Consider the following 23,682-nt stretch of genomic DNA (forward strand, 5'->3'; position numbering starts at 1 on the left):
CATCTGGGACTCCTGCTCAGCTCTGTAATGACACTCCGTATAACGACAGCCCTGTGGTTCCTCGTCAAGTGGGTCAAAAAGAGCCTCTGAAAAAGCCTTGGATTGCCAGGCAATAGTGGTGCATGCCTTGAATACCACCACTCAGGAGGCAGAGGCAGGAAGATTCAAAGCCAGCTCAGTCTACAGAGTGAGTGCCAGGGCTATAGGGAAAAACTCTCTCTCAAAAAACAAACAAACAGGGAGCTGGAGAGATGGCTCAGCAGTTAAAAGCACTGACTGCTCTCCCAGAGGTCCTGAGTTCAATTCCCACCTACCACATGGTGGCTCACAACCATCTGTAATGGGATCTGATGCCCCCTTCTGGTGTGTCTGAAAAGTGCAATAGTGTACTGACATACAATAAATAAATAAATCTTTTTTTTTTTTTTTTTTTTTTTTTTGGTTTTATGAGACAGGGTTTCTCTGTGTAGCCCTGGCTGTCCTGGAACTCACTCTGTAGACCAGGCTGGCCTCAAACTCAGAAATCTGCCTGTCTCTGCCTCCCAAGTGCTGGGATTAAAGGCATGCACCACCACTGCCTGGCTAAATAAATCTTAAAACAAACAAATAAATGAAAAAGCCTTGGATTGGGCTAGAGAGATGGCTCAGTGGTTAAGAGCACCAACTGCTCTTCCAGAGGTCCTGAGTTCAATTCCCAGCAACCATGTGGTGGTTCACAAGCAGATCCGATCTGGTGTGTCTGAAGACAAATACAGTGTCATCACATGCATTAAATAAATAAATAAATCTAAAAAAATAATGTCTTGGATTAAGATCACATTGGGAAAATTGACTCCCTTACCTGATTGCACATAGAACTTTCTGGTCAACTGCCCTAGCCTCTTCATAGCTGGGAATAAAACAACTAGGACCTCTGTCATCCATAAATCCACACTGTTCTAATGCACTCAAAATAGATCCTGGAAATGCATTCATTTACTTATGTAAGTACACTGTAGCTGTCTTCACACACACACCAGAAGAGGGCATCGGATTCCATTACAGATGGTTGTGAGCCACCATGTGGATGCTGGGAAATGAACTCAGGACCTCTGGAAGAGCAGTCAGGGCTCTTAACTGCTGAGCCATCTCTCTAGCCTCCAAAGTACATTTTTTTAAAACGCCTCTGCAGCATCTAGTGTCCATGTTGTAGGTCCTGTCATGACCTCATATGCTCAGATTGGGTGACCACTTGGCCAACGGCAGAGACGAGGTGACCAACCTTTCCTGTTATAGATTTGACATGTTAGATGAGGAGCCCTTGTCTGGCCTGTTATAGATTTGATATATTAGACGAGGAGCCTGGAGGTTAGCTCTTGAGTTTGGCTAACCCAGTGGCTAACGTATCAATACAGTGGTCCTGCTTGCTTATCATGTCTTGCTGCCAGGATTGCACACTGCTTCCAGGGAGTCAAGCCTGCGGGACATGAGGAGACATCGGTCGGCCAACCGCTTCAGACTGTGGGTTACCAGGGCTGTGTCTTTAGACTGAACTCGGTGATCGTGAGACACTCCTCTGAGGTATGTGCTCTGAGGAGCATTTTTCCTCAGGTTTGCCTGACTGCAGTGCTATCTCTAAGGGCACTAAGCATGAGGCTAAACGAGGGGACTCAGTCTGCCACGAGGGTGTCCTCACCCATGTGCACCCTGGACGCCTTAATCCTTAGAAGGCAGGGTTCTCCTGATTCTTCTTCATGCCCTGTGTGTGTGAAGGACGAACTTCGTCTAGAGACTGAACTTAGCACTGGGAATTTCTCAATGTTCTTCCTGAAGTAGGAAAAGCATGAGCCAGAGAGATGGCTCGGGGGCTAAAGGGGCTTGCCACCAAGCCTTACAGCCTTAGTTCAATCCCTGGGAACTACACAGTGGGAAGAAAGCGCTAACTCCCAAAAGTTGTCCTCTGACCCTCACCACGCACTGTGGAATGTGTGCAAAGGCATGTGTAACATAAATAAGAGTTAGCTGTTTATAACATAAATAAAGTAGAAAAAGCAAAAGGAGCTCTGGGAAATGATTAATGCTGGGGCTCGGCTTCATTGGCAGGCAGCCTTCCAAACACGTGTGAGGTCCTAGTACAGAAAAAAAAAGTCAATTGTGGGGCATACCTATGATCCCACCACCCAGGTGGCCGAGGCAGGTGGTCCTGAGTCAAAGGTCATCCTGGTTTGCATGGTGAGTTCCAGACCAGCATGGGTTACATATCGAGTTGCTGTTTAAAAACAACATCAAAAGCCAAACCACAGTAGCCAGACAAAATGGCAATACACCTATTTTCTAGCCCTTGGGAGCTAGAGGCAGGGTCATCCTCAGGTATGGTACGGTACAGCCTTCTGTATGTAAGATCATGTCTTAAAACAAAAATCATAACACCAGTCATGGTGGCACACGGCTTTCACCCCAGCACTCGGGAGGCAGAGGGAGCTGGATCTCTGAGTTCGAGGCCAGCTTTGTCTACAAGGCAAGTTCCAGGACAGCCAGGGCTTCCCAGAGAAACCTTGTCTCAGAAAATAAAAACAATCAATCATAATAAATAAGCAAATAAGTAGATTAATCCTAGTTGTGAGGTCAGAACCTGAATGACAGAGGCACCCCCAAAGGCTTCACTTCCTGCTATACTGGGGACCAAACCCATAAGCTCATTAGAACATGCCTGATTCACACCACAACAGTGGACAAACATCTTTCCCACCCCCCTCAATTGACAAATGTTTCCTATGACCAGCATTCATAGTTTCAAGTTACAAGGCGACAGTCTGATCAACAGCTGTGGATCACAGACCCGAGGTGTCTATGAGCTCTTGCCAGAGGGGTTGACAGACTGAATAGAGAGGCTGTGCCAGGTGGGCTCCCGGCCATCAGACACCCCAATAGGGCTGCTCAGGGGACAGAGACAGGTCCTTGGGCTGGGTGCTGCTGTCCTTGAACCTTTTTTTTCGGGGGGAGGGTTGGGTCAAGACAGGGTTTCTCTGTGTAGCCCTGGCTGTCCTGGAACTCACTCTGTAGACCAGGCTGGCCTCAAACTCAGAAATCTGCCTACCTCTGCCTCCCAAGTGCTGGGATTAAAGGCGTGTGCCACCACTGCCGGCTGACCTTGAATCTTAACCTTGAAGGATAAGGAGGACATTAGCTTAGCTGAGAGGTGAGGGACAAGAGATCACAAGAAGGCCCTGGGGCACTCGGTTTCCAACTGTACAGCAAGATGGGAGCTTGTGGCTTCAGCGCCGATTTTCCACTTTTGGGGTTTTTTTTCAAAGATTTATTTATTTTATGTATGAGCGCTCTATCTGCATGTACACACCTGCATGCCTGAAGAGGGCATCAGATCCTGGGATAGATGGCTGTGAGCCACCATGTGGTTGCTGGGAACTGAACTCAGGACCTCTGGCAGAGCAGTCAATTGTCTTCATTGCTGAGCCATCTCTCCAGCTCCCACTTCTTATCTTTTTAATGCACGGTCCTTGCAGACAGGCGCACGTCTCAGTATGCCAGGGACCCTTCTCTAAGACTGCCATCCACCCCTCCCCCAGCCCTCTGGCCCAGCTCCTTCAGAAATGGATCCTGTCCAGGTCCTGCTGACAGCTCGGAGAGGCCCTCTAGCTCTCTCTCTCTGCAGCACCCCCAAATTCTCTACATTCCAGGGAGGGAGTTATCTCAGTCTCCAGCTGCTTGTGAGGAATGAGCAACACACATATCCACACTCTACATATCACAGAGATGGGGAAAGCGCCAGAGACTAATGTCAGCATCTCGCTGGGAGAAGAAGGGGGCGAGATGAGTGCCACTGCCAGCCTCTGCCTTACCCCAGGGACTGGGAACGCCAGCCTTCTCCAGGCAGGGCTAGGTAGCCGCCACCGCCACCCCCACCGCTGCCCCTCACACCTTTCTTCTCTCTTTTTTTCCTCACTGCGTCACCGCTCCTCCCCCTCGGCTCCCCTCCTTGCCACCTCTGCCCCTCATACGTTTCTTCTTTTTCCCTCTCTGCGCCCCCTCCCACCCCTGCATGTTTCCCCCGCACCCCCCCTTCACTACTAGTTTTTTCTCTCTCCTGCTCCATATCACCTTCACATTCTTTCTTATCTCTTCTTTTTTTCCCCTTCCCTCATGGGTCCACATTGGCTGTCCTGTGCTTTGTGAGGCTGGAGACATGCCTGGGCTGCTCTAGCCGAGGACCCCAGTGCAGTTCCTGGGACCTTCCCCTCCCCCAGACCCCTCAGAGCTGCTCACAATGGGTTCGCTCCAGATTTCAGGGGTCTGAGGCTCTCTCTGAACCCTGAGAGCACAAAGGTACACTCAGTCAGCCACATGTATACATGACTAAACATAAAATATTTTCTAAAGTTGCCCTTAGGCCAAGGGCTACCATGCATGCTTGTATTCTCTTGGGAAACTGAGGCAGGAGGAATATTTGAGACCAGGAATTCAAAGTCAGCCCGAGGAACCTATTGAGACCTTGCATCAAGAAAGAAAGAAAGAAAGAAAGAAAGAAAGAAAGAAAGAAAGAAAGAAAGAAAGAAAGAAAGAAAGAGAAAGAAATTACAGTTCAGAGCCTGGAGAAGAACTGATAGAACTCTTGCTTAGCATGAGGCCCAGAGTTTGGTCCCCTGGCACCGAAAAAAAAAAAAAATTTTATGTCCTACTTAAGCATGTCGGCCCACATCTATAATCATAGCACTTGAGGAGTAGAGTCAGGAAGATTAACAGTCCAGGGTTATCCTGAGCTGCATAGCTAGCCTGTGCTGCATACATGAGAATTTGTTCAGACAAAAACAATGAAAGAAAATGACCTCACCATCTTCCACAGTGCACCTTCAGTTCAGAGCTGAGGTCACCCCATAAAGCCACCACCCCAGCCACCACCAGTGGTGGCAGCAGCAGCAGCTGATGTCAGTTTTCTGACTGGAAAACAGAGACTTGTGGGAGGCGGAGTGAATGAAGCTAATTTATGCTTTTCTTTGCTTTACCCAACCTCACTTCCAAGCTAAGAGAAAGGACTTTGGACTCCCTTGGTCCAGGAGGGCAGAGTTCAGAAGTCCCTCACAGGCTTCTCTGCGATAGAGCCTGGAATGTCTTGTGAGGATCATGTGATAGTCGGTATGCAGAGAGCCCAGAGCCTTTGAGGGAAGCCAGAGAGGAAGAGCCTTTGGTCTGGGAAGCCAAGAGGTCGTGCAACTGTCCCTAGTTCTGCATCCCTGGGCCAGCTTACAGCCCAGCAGTACCTGAGGGGAGGCTAGCTGTGGAGCAGGGTGGGAGGTAGGGAGTGCCTGGATGAGCCATGGCCAGGCACAGACTCCTGACTCCACAAATAGCCTCACATAGACAAGCAGGGGAGTCCATGCCACCAGGAGACCTTGGGATTTTGGCAGTAAGAACATACGAGCTCTGAATGGATTGGCATGGGGCAGAACTCCTGAGGCTGATGTGGACCACACACAAGCTGAGGACGGGTGGAGTGAAAAGATGGCTGCCTGGCTCAGTGGAATTTGGGAAGCCTGAAAGGGACACAGCCGGGAACTAATACCCGTTTCATGCAACCTTGGTTTTCCTTCAGTCTCTCATTTTGGGACCGTGTCTCACTATGTAACCCATGGGGGTTGAGGGAGGCTGGAGCTCAAGCAATCCTCCTGTCTCAGTTCCTGAGTTCTGGGATTTCAGGCACGAGCCACACTCCCTGACTTCATGCAACCCTTTGGCGAAGGGTTTGACAGAATGATTGGCACCTAAGAGTCTGTGAACAGTTTCTCCTACATGCTATTCTGTCCTGTGTTCCTTTTTTTTTTTTTAACCAGACAGCACTCAGGAGGCAGAGCCAGAAGGATCACGGTGAGGTCAAGGCCTGGACTAGGTATCGAGACTCTGTATCAAAAAAATAAAACAGAAAACAAAAGCAAAGAAGATGTCAAGTCAAAGGAGAACCTTTCTGATTCCCTTCGAGTCCCAGAAGGCCTTTCTGAAACAGGAAATCGAATACCCTGCTGTGATCAGCTCTCTGCTGAATGTGCAGGGATTGGAGAGGAATAGGGAGAAGGTGGTGGACAGGAAATTTTAAAATATTCCTCACCAACTACAACCGAAAGGATCCGGAGCTAGGTGCCAACGCCATCTCCCTTGGGCCTTTGACACTGACAGCTCTTGGTCACTTACTCTTGAAAACAGAGGGATTGAAGTGACCCAGCAGCTAAGAGCACAGGCTGCTCTTCTAAAGGACCTGAGTTCAGTTCCCAACACCCTCGAGACAGCTCACAACCATCCACAGCTCTGGCTCTAGAAGATCAGATGCCCTTTTCTGACCTTAAAATAAAACACACTGGGCCTAAGCATGCGCGTGGTGGAACATGCCCGTGGTGGAGGCTAAGGTAGGGAAAAGACGTAAAGCTCAAAGCCTTCCGAAACCATATGAGATTAACCCTTAAACAAGACAAAACTAGGCGCCCGGGAGACCGCTCAGCAGCTAAAAACGTACAGGGCCAGGTGCGACCGATGACATGGAACTCACAGAGATCCACCTGCCTCTACCCACTGAGTCCTGGGATTGAAGGCATGAGCCACCCCACCCAAGCAGGTTTTAATAAGTGTTCTCATTCCTACCGGGGCTGCTGCAGAGTTAGGCAGACGTGTAAATCCCAGCACTGAGAACTCAAGACCAGCCTGGGATTCTAAATCAGTTTGGGACCTTAAGCAAGCAACAAGAAAACTAATCAAAGGATTCTCCATCTGTAATACTCTCCTTTTGAGGAAGGAGACCACTAAAGCCCACCTCTACGGTGACGCACTTCCTCCAACAAGGCCACGCCCCCTAACAGTGCCACTCCCTCTGGGGCCAAGCATATTCAAACTACCATAGTGGGTGTCCATGGAGTCCAGAAGAGGGCCTTAGATGCCCTAGAGCTGGCATTACGAGTTGTGAGCCCCCTGATATGGGTTCTAGGAACCAAGCTTAGGTCCTCTGGAGGGTAGTCAGTGCTCTTAATCACAGAGCCATCTTTCCATCTGTCATCATTTAGATGAAAGGAGAATATCCGGGCTGGAGAAGTGGCTCAGAGGGTTCATGTGCACTGGTTGCTCTTGCAGAGGACCTGGGTTCAGTTCTCAGTACTTACGTGTGGTTGGTTCACAACCATCAGTAACTCCTGGTCCAAAGTATCCAACACCCTCTTCGGATGTCCCTGGGCAACAGGCACACATGTGGTACACATATACATTCAAGAAAAGCACTCCCATACATAAAATAGAATATAAAAATCGTTACAAAGAGAAAAGAGAGTAGCTGGGTGAGAGACATCAGCTCCACATGGAGATCCTGGGGGTCCTTGATCATCAGGTCTCCAGGTCACAGCCATGCTATTGCATCGACTGTGAACACCTGGCAGAATGTGAACTGCTCTTTGCTCTGCCTTGCTGAGGAGACCCATACTGTCTGTGTCCTCCACCCAGCCCCTGGTTCAGCTGTCTCCCTTTTGCAAAAGCCACACGGTGAGCATTCACCTGCTGACTGCCATCCAGGCTCTTGGCTCCTCACAGACACCAGAGAACGTCCAGCACCTCATCTCCTGTATTCTTTCCCAACCTCGACCCCCATGCCCACGCCATTGACAGTCTGGTAGCACCAGCATTGAGCACAATACTTCTCTAGAAAAACGAAGCATTCTCTGAACCTTATTCAGGGAATTTCTCAGCTTCCTAACCCTGAAATACCCTCCCCAGACTTACTGGATGGCTTTCCAGCACCTTCGACATAAGCTGCGGTGAGCAGTGCTTTGCATAGAGGCACAGTGTATATGGTATTACATGACACTCTTTATGCCATTCAAACAAAAACTGGGCTAGGCCTCAGGTACTGTTCACTTCAGGCTGCCTCTTCAGCCCTCACTTCACTGTCTGCGGCTTATGTCCTCTGCTTGTCTGGGTGCTGGGTGGGCAGGTCAGCCTGACAGGTCCTGAACCATGCTGCTGAAGCTCCACCCTGTCCCCTATGACACCTGGACAATTTGCCAGTGGCCCTGGATCTTTTTCTTGGGGTGGGGGGAGATTGGAGAGTTCCAGACAGGGTTTCTCTGTGTAACCCTGAATCTTGGTTTGTAGATCAGGCTGTCCCTCACAAATCACCTGTTTCTGCCTCCCAAGTGCTGGTATCACAGCCTGGCTAGCCTCGGACCTCTTAATGCCACTGATGGTGGCTTCTGGAGAGTGGTGGAATTCATCTAGAAGCTGGGGCTCATGAGTCAGCACCCGCACCCCTCTCGTCTCTCGGCTGGGTCTCCAACCCTTATACTGTGACCCCGACAGCAAATGAGAAGTCCCAATGGCCTTTGAAAAGTGAGAGACGTTACCACTCTTGTCTAGCACATTGTCAAGGGCTGTTCTGTTACGTAACTAGAGGCATGTGTAACTCCGAAGTGCGACAGACTCAAGCTACTGCAGAAGACTGAGTTGAATAGGTCAGTTAGGAAAGCTGAATCATGACTTTGCAATCACAGAAAAGCCTTTTGCAGCGCGCGCTCTCTAGATGTGAGGTGTGGAAAGGGCGTCCCCTGGTGGCATCCTTCTGAACTGCAAGCCCCGCCCAGCGCAGCCATGCAATCTGAGATCTCCTGCAGGACTGGAAAGCTCTTCTTCCCTTCAGCGCCAACTTTCACTCCTGGCATTCTCTGTCCTGAGCTGACACCCAGTTCCAGGAAGAACTGGCCTCTGGAACAAACTTGCACAAGCGGCCCAGGAGACAGTCTGGCTATGCGGCTTGTCTAAAGTAAAGGAGAAGACTGTTCACAGGGCTCCACCCCAGCTGCGTGACCAAAGGCCCCGCCCTGCAAAGGGAGCCAGGACCACAGGCACCGGCCCTCATTCTCTGTACAGTAGCTGCCCTATAGCTAAAGCGTTAGTCTCCACATTTTCAAACGCTCCTGCATCAGCCACGCCACAAAATACCGAGTGGGGAATTTCAGAAACAGTCATAGTTCTAAAAGCTTCCTATACTGGATATCGTTTTAATTGTTCTGTTGTTAGCTGTTGTTAATTTCATATTGTACTTAGTTAACCAGTTAAGCAAGAGATGATGGCATGTGCCTGTAATCCTAAAACTTGAGAGACAGCGGCAGAAGGAGTTTAAGGCCAGCATGGATATCTTTAAAAATAAAATAAAATAAAATAAATAAAATAACTAGAGGCTGCAGAGATGGTTCAGCAGTTAAAGGTACAAAGACAATTACATACTGCTCTTGCAGAGGACCTGATTTTGGTTCCCAGAACCCACTAAATGGCACATAAGCTTTAAGTGGCCTGGCCTCCTCAAGCACCTATACTCAGTACCCACACACATAATTAAAAATTAATATATATATGTGTGTGTGTGTGTGTGTGCATACATATATATGTGTGTAGATATATATGTGTGTGTGTGTATATATACACACACACACATATATATATCAAGAAAAATATAGCCGGGCAGTGGTGGTACACGCCTTTAATTCCAGCACTTGGGAGGCAGTTGCTGGTGGATTTCTGAGTTCAAGGCCAGCCTGGTCTACAGAATGAGTTCTAGGACAGCCAGGGCTACACAGAGAAACCCTGTCTTGATTAATTTATTATTTATTTATTATAAGTACACTGTAGCTGTCTTCAGATGCACCAGAAGAGGGCATCAGATCTCATTACGGGTGGTTGTGAACTCATGATCTTCAGAAGAGCAATGGGTGCTCTTACCCGCAGAGCCATCTCACCAGCAGAAACCCTGTCTTGAAAAAAATAAAAACAAAAACAAAAAAAAAGAGAAAATCAGGCATATATATACATATACATATATATGTGTGTGTGTGTATGTGTGTGTATGTATATATATATATATATATATATATATATATATATATGAGACAGGGAAACATATAGCATCCACACAGGCTGTTACTGTCTGACTTTAGACGTCCCTTGTGTTGACAATAAAGACTACAGATTTCATCTGAAAGACATCAAGAGTTTATTCGGGAGACTTTATGGCTGACCATGGCCCAGGAACATAAATTTATGTTACTCCCAAATTCCATGTTACATTTTTATAGTTTTACAGAACAGAGAGCTGGGTCTCCAGCCCAGGACACATGGCTGAGGTGCCTGCTTAGCATACCAGAGCAGACCTGGCTGGCAGGGTCTTCCAGCATCCCTCAGTCCCTACCTGTTATAGGGCATGGCTGGCATATCCTGCCCCCTACCCTAAAGTATTCTAACCTAGGGGCTGGGCTGCCCTTCCCCCAGCATCCCTTTCCTATATAATCCATTTCCTGTAGAAGCCATTTTGGTTACCTGGCTTCTTTGCCCATCCTCTTGGCTCTCCCCTCTCCTCACATGGCCTGGCTCAGGGTACCATGCTCACTCTGGCTCCCTCAGATGTCCCTGCCTCTGGCTATGTGGCCCCTTTTCTCTATAATAAACTCTCTCTCCCACCATACGCAGGAACAATCCTGTTCTTTTCTCTTTTCTTTTGTTCTTTCTTCCTTTTTTTTTTTTTTGTTCCATTCACAAAGTCATAAATCAAGGCAAGCTTAGAACACATTGGTGGGCACACCAGAGAGGCAGACACACGGAGACTTTCTAGGCCGAGATGCTATCTGATGGCGTTCTTAGCTCTGGGGTTGATGGAAGCTAGTGTTCCGCTGAGCTAGCAGCTTTCAAGAGGTTTCTGTTTATTATCCTGGGGAGTTAGTTCAGATACAGTGGGGGTGGGGGGACAAGGAATGGCTGTTCTATAGCTAAAACTAGCCCAGATAAAGTACTGAGCCTCTGAAACTGCAACATTCCAATCTCTGCACAGCGCTGAAACCCCAACCTGTCCCTTCAGTCCCCGGAGACACAGAAACTCCTTCCAGGAGCCTTTCTGTCCACAGCCAGACACGGCTTCTTTTCAGGAATTTTCATTCATGCTTGGGGATCTCAGAATATGTTTCCCATGGCTAAGATCAACCTGCTGCGTATTGCAAAGGAAGGCCTGCTATGCAGTGTCCTGTTCAGAGACCCTTGCCCGTGCCGCTGAGAAATACTCTGGTGTTTCAGAAGAGGCATCCAGAGGGGGGCAGCTCTTGGGCTCGGCCTCTGCTGGAAGCAATCATTGACTAAGTCAAAGAGGGTTTGCAGCATTGGACAATGGACTCACTGGGCTTTTAGAACTCAGCTACACAGTGAGCAGGGGGTACCCTGGTTTTGAGGGAGGAAAGGTTCATACCACACACGAGGACTAAATGTTGGCATCACCCTCAGGATCAAACTCCTCAAATGCATTCTCCAGGTTGGCAGGAGGGAGGCATACCTGCCTTGGTTCTCAGTTTCGGTCACCGCTACTGGGCCTTCCACTTGAGCCTGGAGAGATGTGAATGTGTTTAGAGGTTGTTAAAGTGCTGAAAGCCACAGTAATTAACACCCATGCAGAGATAGATGCTCTGCTACTGAATCAGAGAAGTTAATCCTGCAGCTTCCAAGACATGGCCGTGAGAGACAGTGTTAAAGAAAAATACTTAGTCAGGCAGTGATGGCACACACCTTTAACCCCAACTAGGGAGGCAGAGACGGGTGGATGTCTAAGTTCTAGGCCAGCCTAATCTAGAGTTCCAGGCCAGCCAGGGCTATACAGAGAAACTATGTCTTGTAAACAGAAGGAGGAGGAGGAGGAGGAGGACGAGGAGGAGGAGGAGGAGGAGGAAAAAGAAAACACTTTAAAACCTCTATGCTATGGGGTGGGGAGGTTCATATCTTTAATACCCATCCTCAAGGGACAGAGGTGGACCCCTGTGAGTCTGAAGCCAGCTGGGTTACAGAGAGTTCCAGGATAGCCAGAGATACATAATGAGAACTCAAAAAAAGAGAAAAACTGGGGGGCAGGAGTTGGTATAGAGATGGGCCACTAGCTAGAGCATTTCCTGCTCTTCCAGAGAACCTGGGTTCAATTCCTAGCACCCACATGGCAGCCGATAGCTCTCCAAAACTCTAGTTCTAGGGGATTCTGGCTTCTTCCCAAAGGCAATGAATACATACAATGCACAGGCATACATGCCTGCAAACACAATCATACATATATGATACATACATACAATGCACAGGCATGCATGCCAGCAAACACAATCATACATATATGATACATACATACAATGCACAGGCATACATGCCAGCAAACACAATCATACATATACGATAAAAATAAATAAACCTTTTTAAAAAGCAAACAGAAGACAGTCAAGCTGGGGCTGGTACATGGCTCAGTAAGTAAAGGTGCTTGCAGCAAACACCTAGCAACCTGAGTTCAAGTCCCAGCAACCTACAAACTAAGCATGGTGGTGAGTTCATGTCATCCCAGTACCAGGGAAGTAGAAACAGGAGGAGCAGAAGCCCAAGGTCATCTTAGGCTACAAAGTGAGACCTTATCTCAAAATAAATAGGTGAATAATACATCAGGAGCTAAGGGTTTGCCTCTCCCTATTTCTCTTTCACTATCTTCAGGAAAGAAAATTACAAATGACTCCTTGCCTGGGACACTGGCCTGGGGGAGCCTTTGAGTTCCCATGGGGAATTCAGCTGCATCTGGGTTTCACTTCCCTGAAGGCCAACTTCAGCTCTCTGGGTCATTCCCAAGGGTCATCCCAGGTCAGGAGTCCCAGTTGCCATACACAACCTCCTGGACACCTACCCCCGGGGCCAGCAACTCCAGTCAGGAGACAGGAAAGAGAGAGAAGAAGCAGGAGAGCAGAGATGGAAGGAGCATCTGAAGACGTGACCAGTATTGCAATGTAGGCAGAAAGTAGCGGCTGCGAACCGCTCCCCCCCAAGGATGTGACCAGTATTGCAATGTAGGCAGAAAGTAGCGGCTGCGAACCGCTCCCCCACAAGGATATGACCAGTATTGCAATGTAGGCAGAAAGTAGCGGCTGCGAACCGCCCCCCCCCCCCCCCCAAGGATGTGACCAGTATTGCAATGTAGGCAGAAAGTAGCGGCTACGAACCGCTCCCCCCTCCCCAAGAATGTGAAGGCCGGAGGCAGATGCAGCCTCAGAGACAGAAGAAAAGAACGATTCCCCATACACAGTAACCAAACCCAGGCAATATTGTGGATGCCAACAAGTGTTTGCTGACAGGAGCCTGATATAGCTGTCTCCTGAGAGGCTCTGCCAGTGCCTGACAGATACAGAGAAGGGTGTTCGCAGCCAACCCTTGGACTGAGCATGGGGACCCCAATGGAGGAGTTAGAAAAAGGACTGAAGGAGCTGAAGGGGTTTGCACCCCCATAGGAGGAACAACAATGTGAACCAACCAGATCCCCTCAGAGCTCCCAGGGACTAAACCACCAACCAAGGAGTACAACACATGGAAGGACCCATGGCTCCAGTCACATATGTAGCAGAGGATGGTCTAGTTGGGCATCACTGGGAGGAGAGGCCCTCGGTCCTGTGAAGACTTGATACCCCAGTGTAGGGGAGTACGAGGGTGGGGAGGCGGGAGTTGGGGGGGGGGACACCCTCATAGAAGCAGGGGTAGGAGATAGGAGGTTTGCGGGGGTGGAAATAACCAGGAAAGGGGACAACATTTGAAATGTAAAGAAAATATCCAATTTTAAAAAAGATTAAAAAGAAAAAGAATGATTCGAAAGACGCTAGTCAGGGGCTGGTGAGATGGCTCAGCGGGTAAGAGCACTGACTGCTCTACCTAAGGTCCTGAGTTCGGATCCCAGCAACCACATGGTGGCTCACAACCACCTGTAATGAGATCGGACGCCCTCTTCTGGTGCATATGAAGACAGCTACAGTGAATTACACTGGAGCGAGCAGGGCCAGAGAACAGTCATACACGTGATGGCTCATGGCCATCTATACAGTGTACTCATACACATAAATAAAATAAACCTTTAAAAAATTTTTAAAAAATGATGCTAGTCAGTCAGAAAAGGTAAAGAGGGTATTATGTTTATTTCAAAGCAAGTGACTCTGGAATTAAAAAACAAAAAACAAAAAAACAAAAAATCAGGCAGAAAGGTGCCATAGGGAAATACCAGTACAGGTGGACCTGGTGATGGACACTGTTTTTTTTGTTTTTTTTTTTTGTTTGTTTTTTTTTTTTTTGGTTTTTTTGAGACAGGGTTTCTCTGTGTAGCCCTGGCTGTCCTGGAACTCACTCTGTAGACCAGGCTGGCCTTGAACTCAGAAATCCACCTGCCTCTGCCTCCCAAGTGCTGGGATTAAAGGCGTGTGCCACCACTGCCCGGCATTGATGCACACTCTTAAATCCAGAGACAACCAAAAAATCAAAACCACAAACCTGAAACCTCCGCGGGACAAAATGAAAGAGCACTCAGTAAACAGTTTAGGCGGAGTGGTTACCTAAGGAACTGAGCAGAGTCAAGCAGTGCGAAGCACGAGTAAGTGTAGTTAGGATCCGTTTCTGGGTTGCTAGGAGGCTCAGCTCGTAAAGGCACTTACTATCAAGCCAGATGAGCCCCCGCCCAGGGTCCACGTGGAAGAAATCCAGAACCAACTCCCGAAAGTTGTCCTCCGCCCTCCCAGACACAGTGGTGCTCCCGAAAGTTGTCCTCCGCCCTCCCAGACACAGTGGTGCTCCCGAAAGTTGTCCTCCACCCTCCCAGACACAGTGGTGCTCCCAAAAGTTGTCCTCCACCCTCCCAGACACAGTGGTACTCCTGAAAGTTGTCCTCTGACCTCCAAGTCACAGTGGTACCCTGGCCACTCCCCCAATGAATGAATGAATGAATGAATGAATGAATGAATGAAGAAAGAGAGAAAGATGGGAGAGAGAGAGAGAGAGAGAGAGAGAGAACAATTACTAGTTCTATTGTTGAGTGATGGGGGGGTCTTGTTTTGAAACAGTTCTCGGGAAGTGCAGGCAGGTCTCAGACTCACAGGTCCTTATGGGTCTCTCCTTTCCAAGGGCTGGGATCTCAGGCATGTACCTCCACACCCAGCTCTGGAATTGGTGAATCTTGTGTTGAGTTTGGGCAAGTCTTTTCTCTGAGTGGCCAGATGGGCCCCTCCTACATGCCTCGCTGCCTCTCCATGTCAGCCAATCCATCACTCCCTTTGCAGCAGCCAGCCCAGCTGTGCAAATATTTCACAGATACCTCGAGGAAACTGAACTGCAACTATGCCTAGTGTTTCCATGTCTCGCTGAAATGAAGCTCAGAGCCAGGCGGCAGCCCTACTGAATGATGTCTACTTATTAGCCCTCCTGTTGCAGGATACTTGATCACAATGTGAACCCCGAAGATTGTGAACTGGAAAAAAACTGCTGGTTGTGATGGGGCTCAGGGATAGCACCTTTACCACAGAGCTTCCTGTAAATAAGAGCTAAACAAAGTCAACTGTGGGTCAAGAGGCGGAGCAAGCAGCCAGCTGACAGGGAGTGAACATAAGATGACCTAGGAAAGAGAAAGGAGGGGTTTTGAGTTGAAGGGTATTTGAGACAGCATGGAGGAGAGGGGGCTTTTCCTTCTAAGACATCGATGGAGTAGGAAGGTCAGCTGGGTGCTTTCTCTGCCTCTCTGAGCCAGCAGGCTTTCCCCAGAACATCTGGCTCCTGAGTCTTCATTTGGTACATGTGCACACACACAGAGAGACAGAGACAGACAGAGACAGAAAGAGAGAGGAAGAGAGAGGGAGGGAAAGAGAGAGTTAGCTCGACTCATCACCAGAAGCCAATATGAGGCAATCATGCATGAAATGAAGAGAATATGGTCCAAACACAGAGAGAGCAGCACCAAATAGCTGCCCCAGAGATAGTCTGCCTGAATGAGCCAGTGGTCCCAGCCAGGTGGCTTCACCTGAGTATGGGAGGGGCACAGGCCTGCCCCCAGCCCTTCAGAAGGCTCCCTACTGTGAATGTGCAAAGCGATCAGAGAGGAAGAAAGGCTTAACTTTTTCTCCTTAAATTATTTCAGGTTTTTATTGCACGAGAGTTTGCCTGCACAAACATGCACACCATATGCGTGCCTGGTATGTTACCTGCTGGAACTGGATCGGGAGTGGTTATGAACCACCACACGGGTTCTAGAAATGGAACCTGGTTTCCTACAGGAGCAACGGGTGCTCTTAACTGCTGGGGCATCCATCTCTCCAGCCTCTCTTCTTTTTGAGACAAGGTGTCATTCTGTAGGCCCAGCTTCTTTAACCTCGTGGTATTCCTCCGCCTTGGCTCCCAAGTGCGTGAGCCACCATACCCGGATTTTCATCTTCTAGTCTTACTTTTCTATAACTTTGCAGTTTGATCTTAGAGAAGGGGTTCCTTTCCCAGGGTCAGGTCTGTTTTATGGAAGACTGAAGCAATGGTAGGAGCCAGGATGTATAAGAGAAAAAAAAAAAAGCCTTTTCTGGCCTCTGGGGCCACTGCATGAGAGTAGTGCAAGACATACATGCCACAGAGCACCCACATGCATGACTTAACTAAAAATAGGGGTTGGAGAGATGGCTCAGTGGTTAAGAGCACTGACTGCTCTCCCAGAGGTCTTGAGTTCAAATCCCAGCAACCACACGGTGGCTCACAACCATCTGTAACGGATCCAATGCCCGAGGACTGTGACGGTATACTCACATACATAAAAATTAGACAAAATAGATAATTAAATAAAGACAGGGAAAATGAAGGTCCATGGGGAAAGACTGAAGTCCCTCACACCAGGATCTAGCTTGCTCCTTCTTGCTGAGAGTCAAGGTAAAGCCAAAATGCCTGGGAGATAATGGGTGTTGTTCTAAAGACTTTTTTTGTTTGTTTGTTTTGTTTTTTGAGGCAGGGTTTCTCTGTGTAGCCCTGGCTGTCCTGGAACTCACTCTGTAGACCAGGCTGGCCTCGAACTCAGAAATCCACCTCCCTCTGCCTCCCAAGTGCTGGGATTAAAGGCGTGAGCCACCACTGCCCGGCTCTAAAGACATCTTAGGATGGCAAAACCAACAAATGAGGAACTGGACAGATGGCTCAGCAGTTAAGAGAACTGGTTGTTCTTCAGAGGACCCTGGCTACACTCCCAGCAACCACCTGGTGGTTCAGAACTACCTGTAACTCCAGTTAGGGGATCCAATGCCTTCCTCTGGCCTCTATGGACATCAGGTATACAGGTAATACACATACTACATGCAGACAAAACACTCATACACATATTTTTAAAAAGATTTATTATTCATTCATTATTCATTCATCCATTTAATTATATGAGTATACTGTTGCTGTCTTCAGACACACCAGAAGAAGGCATCAGATCCCACTATAGATGGTTGTGAGCCACCATGTAAAAAATGAACTCAGGACCTCTGGAAGAGCAGTCAGTGCTCTTAACCACTGAGCCACCTTTCCAGCCCCCATGCTCAGGTTTCTATTGTTGGTTTGGGGGATCTGAACTAGGGTCCTGATCAAACTATTCATCTCCCTTCCCAGCCAGCCTCAATGTTCTCTTTCACATAGGCACAATTCACAATTTTAATCAAATTCTGTCTCCAAGAGCTGTGGCTCTGTCCATGCCCGTGCACAACGTATGTTTCTCCTCTAAGCTCCAAAGAGATCCTGCTGATTTCCAACTTGTCTTTGTAGGGCTAAACACCACAAAGATTCTGGGGGACACAGTTCAGTGGTAGAGCACAGGCTTCACTTGTGTTAGGTGGTGGATTCAGCATCTGCACAACAACAAAGAAGGAAATAGGAAGGGAGCAAAGGATGAAGGAAGAAGAAAGTGTGTTAGGGCAGGGGTTCCTCCATCTTGTATTCTTGCTGAAGCCATTTCAGGTTTAACTAGAATCTGATCGCCTTGATGGAGAGTCCCGTGGAAAGTTCCCAAACTATTCCCGGAACCCAAGGTCAGGATGTTCTGGCTAATTTATTGTAGCTTCTGTTAAATTGTCTGCTTGCGCAAACCTCCCCCTCCAGCTAACTACTTATCTTAGATTCTGTCAAATTGCTTACTCGAAGCTGCCGTGGGCCCCTGTCCCCTACACCACGCCCCAAGCTGCTGAGTGAGAGAACCAGGATGTGGTTTCTGCCTTCAAAATCCTTTAGGGCTACACCTAGGTCCCTGAATACCTGAGTGTGGTCCCAGCTGGCTGGAATAAAGATTTTCATTTGGTTATAAACTGTCTGAGAGGCCATCTCTGGTGGGCTCCCCATAATGGATCTGAGAAGGGCAAGAAATCTTTCATTTAATATTTGTTTAGACAGGGTCTCATGTACGTAAGGCTGGCCTCAGACTTGCTAAGGAGCCAAGGATGGACTTGAACTTCTGGTCTTTCTGTCTCCAAGTCTGAGAGCTAAGGTTAAAGACACGTGTCACCACAGGATGGGATGAAAACCAAACGGGCTCTGCCAGCTGAGGTACATCCTCAGCCCCATAGAAGAACACAACAAAACTGGGCATCTTTTTTTCCTCAGTCCTCTTCATGACATGACCATCTTGACAGATACCCTTTTTCACTCAATTCAAGATTTAGCAGAGAGAAGTTAACAGCAAAGAAAGGTACTAATTAGGACAGATTAATGACCTACTTACACTTGGGGCACTGGAGTAGAAGCTAAGCATTCTTTTTCTTTTCTTTTTTTAAAAGACTTATTTATTTTATGCATACGAGTACACTGTAGCTGTCTTCAGACACTCCAGAAGAGGGAGTCAGATCTCATTACAGATGGTTGTGAGCCACTGCGTGGTTGTTGGGATTCGAACTGGGGACCTTCAGAAGAGCAGATGGTGCTCTTAACCGCTGAGCCATCTCTCCAGCCCCGAAGCTAAGCAATCTTAAGGCAATTTAAGCACTATTTAAATAGCTCCTAAGGGCCGTCCAGATGTCTTGGATAAAGGTACTTGCCACCATGTCTCATAATCTGAATTCAGTCCCTGGAAGTCACATAGTGAAAGGTGAGAGCTCACTTGTCCGCTCACTTCCACACACACAAAATGAAATAGATGGGGCTGGGGGAATGTGATTTTTTTTTTTTTAAAGGACTGTTGGTATTAGTGATAAACCATCTTCCCTTTACGTAAGATGTTAGGGCGAGGTGATTTGACTCCCTGCGTGACAGCTGTTGGATCCTTCCCAAGCGTCTTCCTTACCTTAACTGATGGACTGTCAACCAGCCGACAGCCAAACTGCCTTTTGTTAACCATATCCAACTTTCAACTCAATTAATTCTTGGGTTGGTGAGGAGATGCCTTCCTCATGGTAACAGCAACAGTTGCAGGAGTAGAGGAGGCAGTGGCCACTGCTCCAGCAGCTAGGGATGAGCTGCATAATGAGGGGCTGAGGGGCTATGGAAGGAAAGAGGAAGTGGGAGAGAGGAGGGAGCCGAGGCTATATATAGATAGACAGACTGTGAAGAACCAGAGAACCTGTGGATCTCCATCACTGGAAGAGTTCCAGGAGCTGACAAGCTTAAAGGATCCAGGGTCCCAGCACCAAGGCCCAGGGATTATAAATACTAACTGCTGTTGAGGTCTGAGTCCCAGTACTCAGCCCAAGGACGGTGGTGATACCAGCCACCAGAGCTACAGCCCCCCCTCCTGTCCAGCTGAGGTCCCAGCATCTGAACCTGCTTCGGGAGTTGCACCACCAAGCCAGGCAGTAGGGGAACACACCTTTAATCCCAGCACTTTGGAGGCAGAAGCAGGAGGATCTTTGAGTTTGAGGCCAGCCTGGTCTACAAAGTGTTTCCCAAGACAGCCAGGGCTACACTGAGAAACTCTGTTTCCAGAAACAGTCACAAAGTTGCAGCACCCGCAGCTGCACCTGGAAGCAAAGGATTGTGAAAACTGCCAGGCATCCAGGTTTCAGTACAGAGCCGTAAGCCTCTGGCCCAAGGCTTTGCAGCCACAGGTTCTGGTTTCTAAAGCCTGGGGCAATAGGCCCTAAGCCTTAGGCACCCAACAGCTGGGACTGCCAGTTCTGGAGAACTTCCCCCTGCCTACCCATAATTCCTAGCCAAGTAGAGCTAAAGGGCACCAGTCTGCTTACTGAAAACCAGTTAAATAGCTTGTCTTTCCTCTTCCTGCTAGGGACTTCTTATGCTTGAACAGTGAGGATCTGCCTTCAATGTTCAGGAGTCAGTTCTCTCTTTCCACCATGTGGTTTCTAGGGATTGTACTCAGAGCCTCAGGTTTGGTGGCAAGCGCCTTTACTTGCTGAGCCCCCTCGCTGGACCCTAACAATGTCTTGTAGCAATGCTGAAAGTTGAACCTGGGTCCTGATCCATGCTAAACAAAGGTTGGTTTATCACTGAGCTTTATCTCCAGTCCAATACACCCAACCACCATCCCACCCACCTTACTTTTGTTTTGAGACAGCGTTTCACTATGGATCCAGATTTGGTGGGCCAGGAACTTGCTATATAGACCAGACTTCCCTTCTATAAAGAGGCCCGCCTGCTTCTTTCTCCCAATTGCTGGGGTCAAGGTTGTACGCTACCACCCCAGGCTCTCCAGTCCCATTAATTTTCCTCTTAAACTATTTTTATTGTTTTTAATTATGTATATGTGTCTGTGTGTATGTCTATGCGTGTGATTGCAGGAGCCTGTGGAGGCCAGAGGCATCAAAGGCCCCTAGAGCTGGAGTTGCAGGTGATTGTGAGGTGGGAACCAAAGCCGGTTCCTCTGAAAGGGCAGTACATGCTCTCAACCACCGAGTCAGCTCTCCAACCCCTCTTCACTTTTTATTTTGAGAGAGGGTCTGCTGGACCCAAACTCACTAAGGCAATCCTTGGCCTGCCAGCTTTTGGAATCACAGGCATGCACCCTAACACCTACCAAAGAAAGGATTGCAAACACTCACCACTGTACTGGAATGGACAGAAAACCACACTGGAATGCCAAGTCACTGAGAATACACGCTGGAATGTGCTTCTTTGGCGGCCCTCTGGACAGTTTCTTTAGCCTTTTGTTTCTGAGCCGCCATCTCCTGCTCTTCTCTCCTTCTTGACTCAGTTCTGCCCTCTGGCGGCCATAATACATTAGGTGCGCATATACGCTCTGCGCTAGCCTGAGCATGGCCTTTGCTACAGCGGGAAGTCCTAAAGTGTTTTAGAATCACCTCTTTTCCTCGTCAGCATCGAGCACTCCCCACATCAGAAAGCGTTCAAGGCATTAGCCATGTTCCTGTCTGCATCCCTGAGTGGGAAACGTGAGGAAGTTTGGTCTTGGCATAAATGAAATTGGTTATGACAAAATTAAAGAAGGGGCCGGGTGGCAGTGACACACGCCTTTAATCCCAGAGCTCCGGAGACAGAGGCAGGTGGTGGTTCTCTGAGTTCGAGGACAGTCTGTTCTACACAAAGAAACCCTGTCTCTAAAATAAAAGAAGAGGCTGGGGCTGAAGCATAGTACATAGTTGGTACCTACCACGCGTGGAACCCTGGGTTCTATACTCTAGCATTTTGTAAAACAGACACAACGGCACACACCTGAAATCCCAGCACTCAAGGGCTTGTAATCCCAGGATACAGAGGCAGGGGGATCTGGAGTTTAAGAGCATCTACGTCAATGGTGGGTAAGGACTCCTTTCACAGGGGTCGACTAAGATGGTCAATAACCCCAGATATTTACACTAAGATTCTTTTTGTTTGTTTGTTTGTTTGTTTTTTGAGACAGGGTTTCTCTGTGTAGTCCTGGCTGTCCTGGAAATCATTCTGTAGACCAGGCTGGCCTCAAACTCAGAAATCCACCTGCCTCTGCCTCCCAAGTGCTGGGATTAAAGGTGTGCGCCACCACCACCCGGCTTACACTAAGATTCTTAATAGTAGCAGAATTATAGTTATGAAGTGGCAATGAAAATACTTTTATGGTTGGGAGGATCACTCCAACATGAGTGTCTGTATTAAAGAGTGATAGCATTAGGAAGATTTGAGAACAGCTAATCTAAACTAGATCCTGGGCTACATGAGATCCTGATTTTCAAAAGAAAGGGGCCTGAGGATGGCTTAGCATTTCAGAGCACATGCTGCCCTTTGAGAGAATCAGATCGACTGCTAGCACTTAACAGCACAGTGGCTGTTCAGCCCCAGGAGTCCCATGGCCTCTTAGGAATCCTTCTAGCGCGGCCAGCACTGACGTGCGTATTCCACACAGAGACAAACAGATACATCGTTAAAACAGATGAAAGTCTGAGCCCCTCCACCCCTGCAAACTTAGAAAAGGGTGACCCAACGTTAATTGCAGTAGAACCCCAGGGGAAAACGTCCGCGGCTGTTCTAAACGAGCATCCAAACCAGAATTAACCAAGTGTCACCAGTAACCACCAGCAATCACTGGCAAATCGTGGGCTGGCAGGAGGCAACCAGAGGCTGGTAAGAGCCTGGCTTTTCCCAAGGTCTACCCCTCCTCCAAGGTCCCAACGACAAATACAACTCCACCGAGGTTCACAATGGGCTTCCTTACAGGACACATGAGTTACCTACAGGGGTGTGGGTGCTTCCCTCCCAACAAGCCGCACCTGGAAAACCTTTACCCATCAGGGATGAAGGTTTCCCCACAGCCAAGCCGCGAAATGGATCCTTGACCCCCGGTTTTCCCTGGCGTTTAGACTGTAGACCCTCCCCCAGGCCATGAGTAATTAAGGCAGCTGGATACTCAGGTGAGGATCTCCTGACCCCACCCCTCTATAGGCAATACATGAGCTCAGCTGGGATGATCCTTCTGCAACAGGCAACAGCTGACCTCTCCAAGACGTCAGATACTTGGCTTGGAAGATAGTCCCTATACAACAGACAGAAAATAGATGACTGTCACATACACAGGTCCGCAGCCTCAGCACGACTGTAGCAAAACCTTCAGAAGAGATCCAAAATGGAGTTCTGTGGATCCTGAAACGAAAATACGGAAGCATGGACCTGTCCCAGCACTTGGGAGACCCCGGGCGCGCGAGGAACAAACAACAGGGTTCAAGCTTGGGCTGTATAGTATCAAAACAAAACAAAATATGTGGCCACCAGGGGGCGCTAGGAGCTCATCAAAGACAAGTCATACCAGCGGTATTTCATGCCCTTTCCTCAAGGACTCTAAATGAATAATAGGATGAGGCAGTATGGGAGATCAAAGGTTCTACCTGTCTCTACCGGTCTGCTATTTTAGTTTAGGTTTTTATTTATGTAATAAAGGCCATGACCAAAAGCAGCTTGAGGAGGAAAGGATTTATCATCTAACAGCTGAAGTCCTTCACGGAGATCTGGATGGAACCTGGAGGCAGAAACTGAAGCTGAGACCAGAGAGGAACGCTGTTTACTGATTCGTTCTCTTGCTCCGGGTGGTTTGCTTAGCCTGCCTGCCTGCCTGCCTGCCTGCCTGCTTGCTTGCTTTTTTTAAAGATTTATTTATTTTATCCATATGAGTACACTGTAGCTGTCTTCAGACACGCCAGAAGAAGGCATCCGATCCCATTACAGATGGTTGTGAGCCACCATGTAGTTGCTGGGAATTGAACTCAGGACCTCTGGTAGAGCAGTCAGTGCTCTTAACTTCTGAGCCATCTCTCCAGCCCCTAGCCTGCTTTCTTATACAGCTAAAGACCACCTGACCAGGGTGACACCTTCCACTATGGTGCTGGAAACTGCAATGTGGGTTTGCCCACAGGCCAATCTGGTGGGATCATTTTCTCAGTTGAAGTTCCCTCTTCCAAGATGACCCCTGTTTGTGTCAAGTTGATT

At 48.4% G+C, this 23,682-nt stretch overlaps 1 protein-coding gene and 1 long non-coding RNA gene across 5 annotated transcripts in view; one reads left to right on the plus strand and one right to left on the minus strand.

Moving 5' to 3' along the window:
• The window catches only part of LOC116074627 (H-2 class I histocompatibility antigen, D-37 alpha chain-like), a 714,163-nt gene that overhangs the window by 351,047 nt on the left and 339,434 nt on the right, over nucleotides 1-23,682 (plus strand). The gene's annotated exons all lie outside the window — the stretch shown is intronic.
• Nucleotides 9,708-20,963, minus strand: LOC116074676. Of its 2 annotated transcripts, none has more exons than XR_004112244.1 (3): nucleotides 20,817-20,963; nucleotides 11,249-11,382; nucleotides 9,708-9,766 (listed from the first exon to the last, which is right to left on the minus strand). It is a non-coding gene; the product is annotated as an uncharacterized LOC116074676 (long non-coding RNA). The 2 variants fall into 2 exon arrangements; XR_004112243.1 differs by having other exon boundaries at nucleotides 9,726-9,770.

Source organism: Mastomys coucha, unplaced genomic scaffold (genome assembly GCF_008632895.1).
Source record: "Mastomys coucha isolate ucsf_1 unplaced genomic scaffold, UCSF_Mcou_1 pScaffold3, whole genome shotgun sequence".
Classification (NCBI taxonomy): Eukaryota; Metazoa; Chordata; class Mammalia; order Rodentia; family Muridae; genus Mastomys; species Mastomys coucha.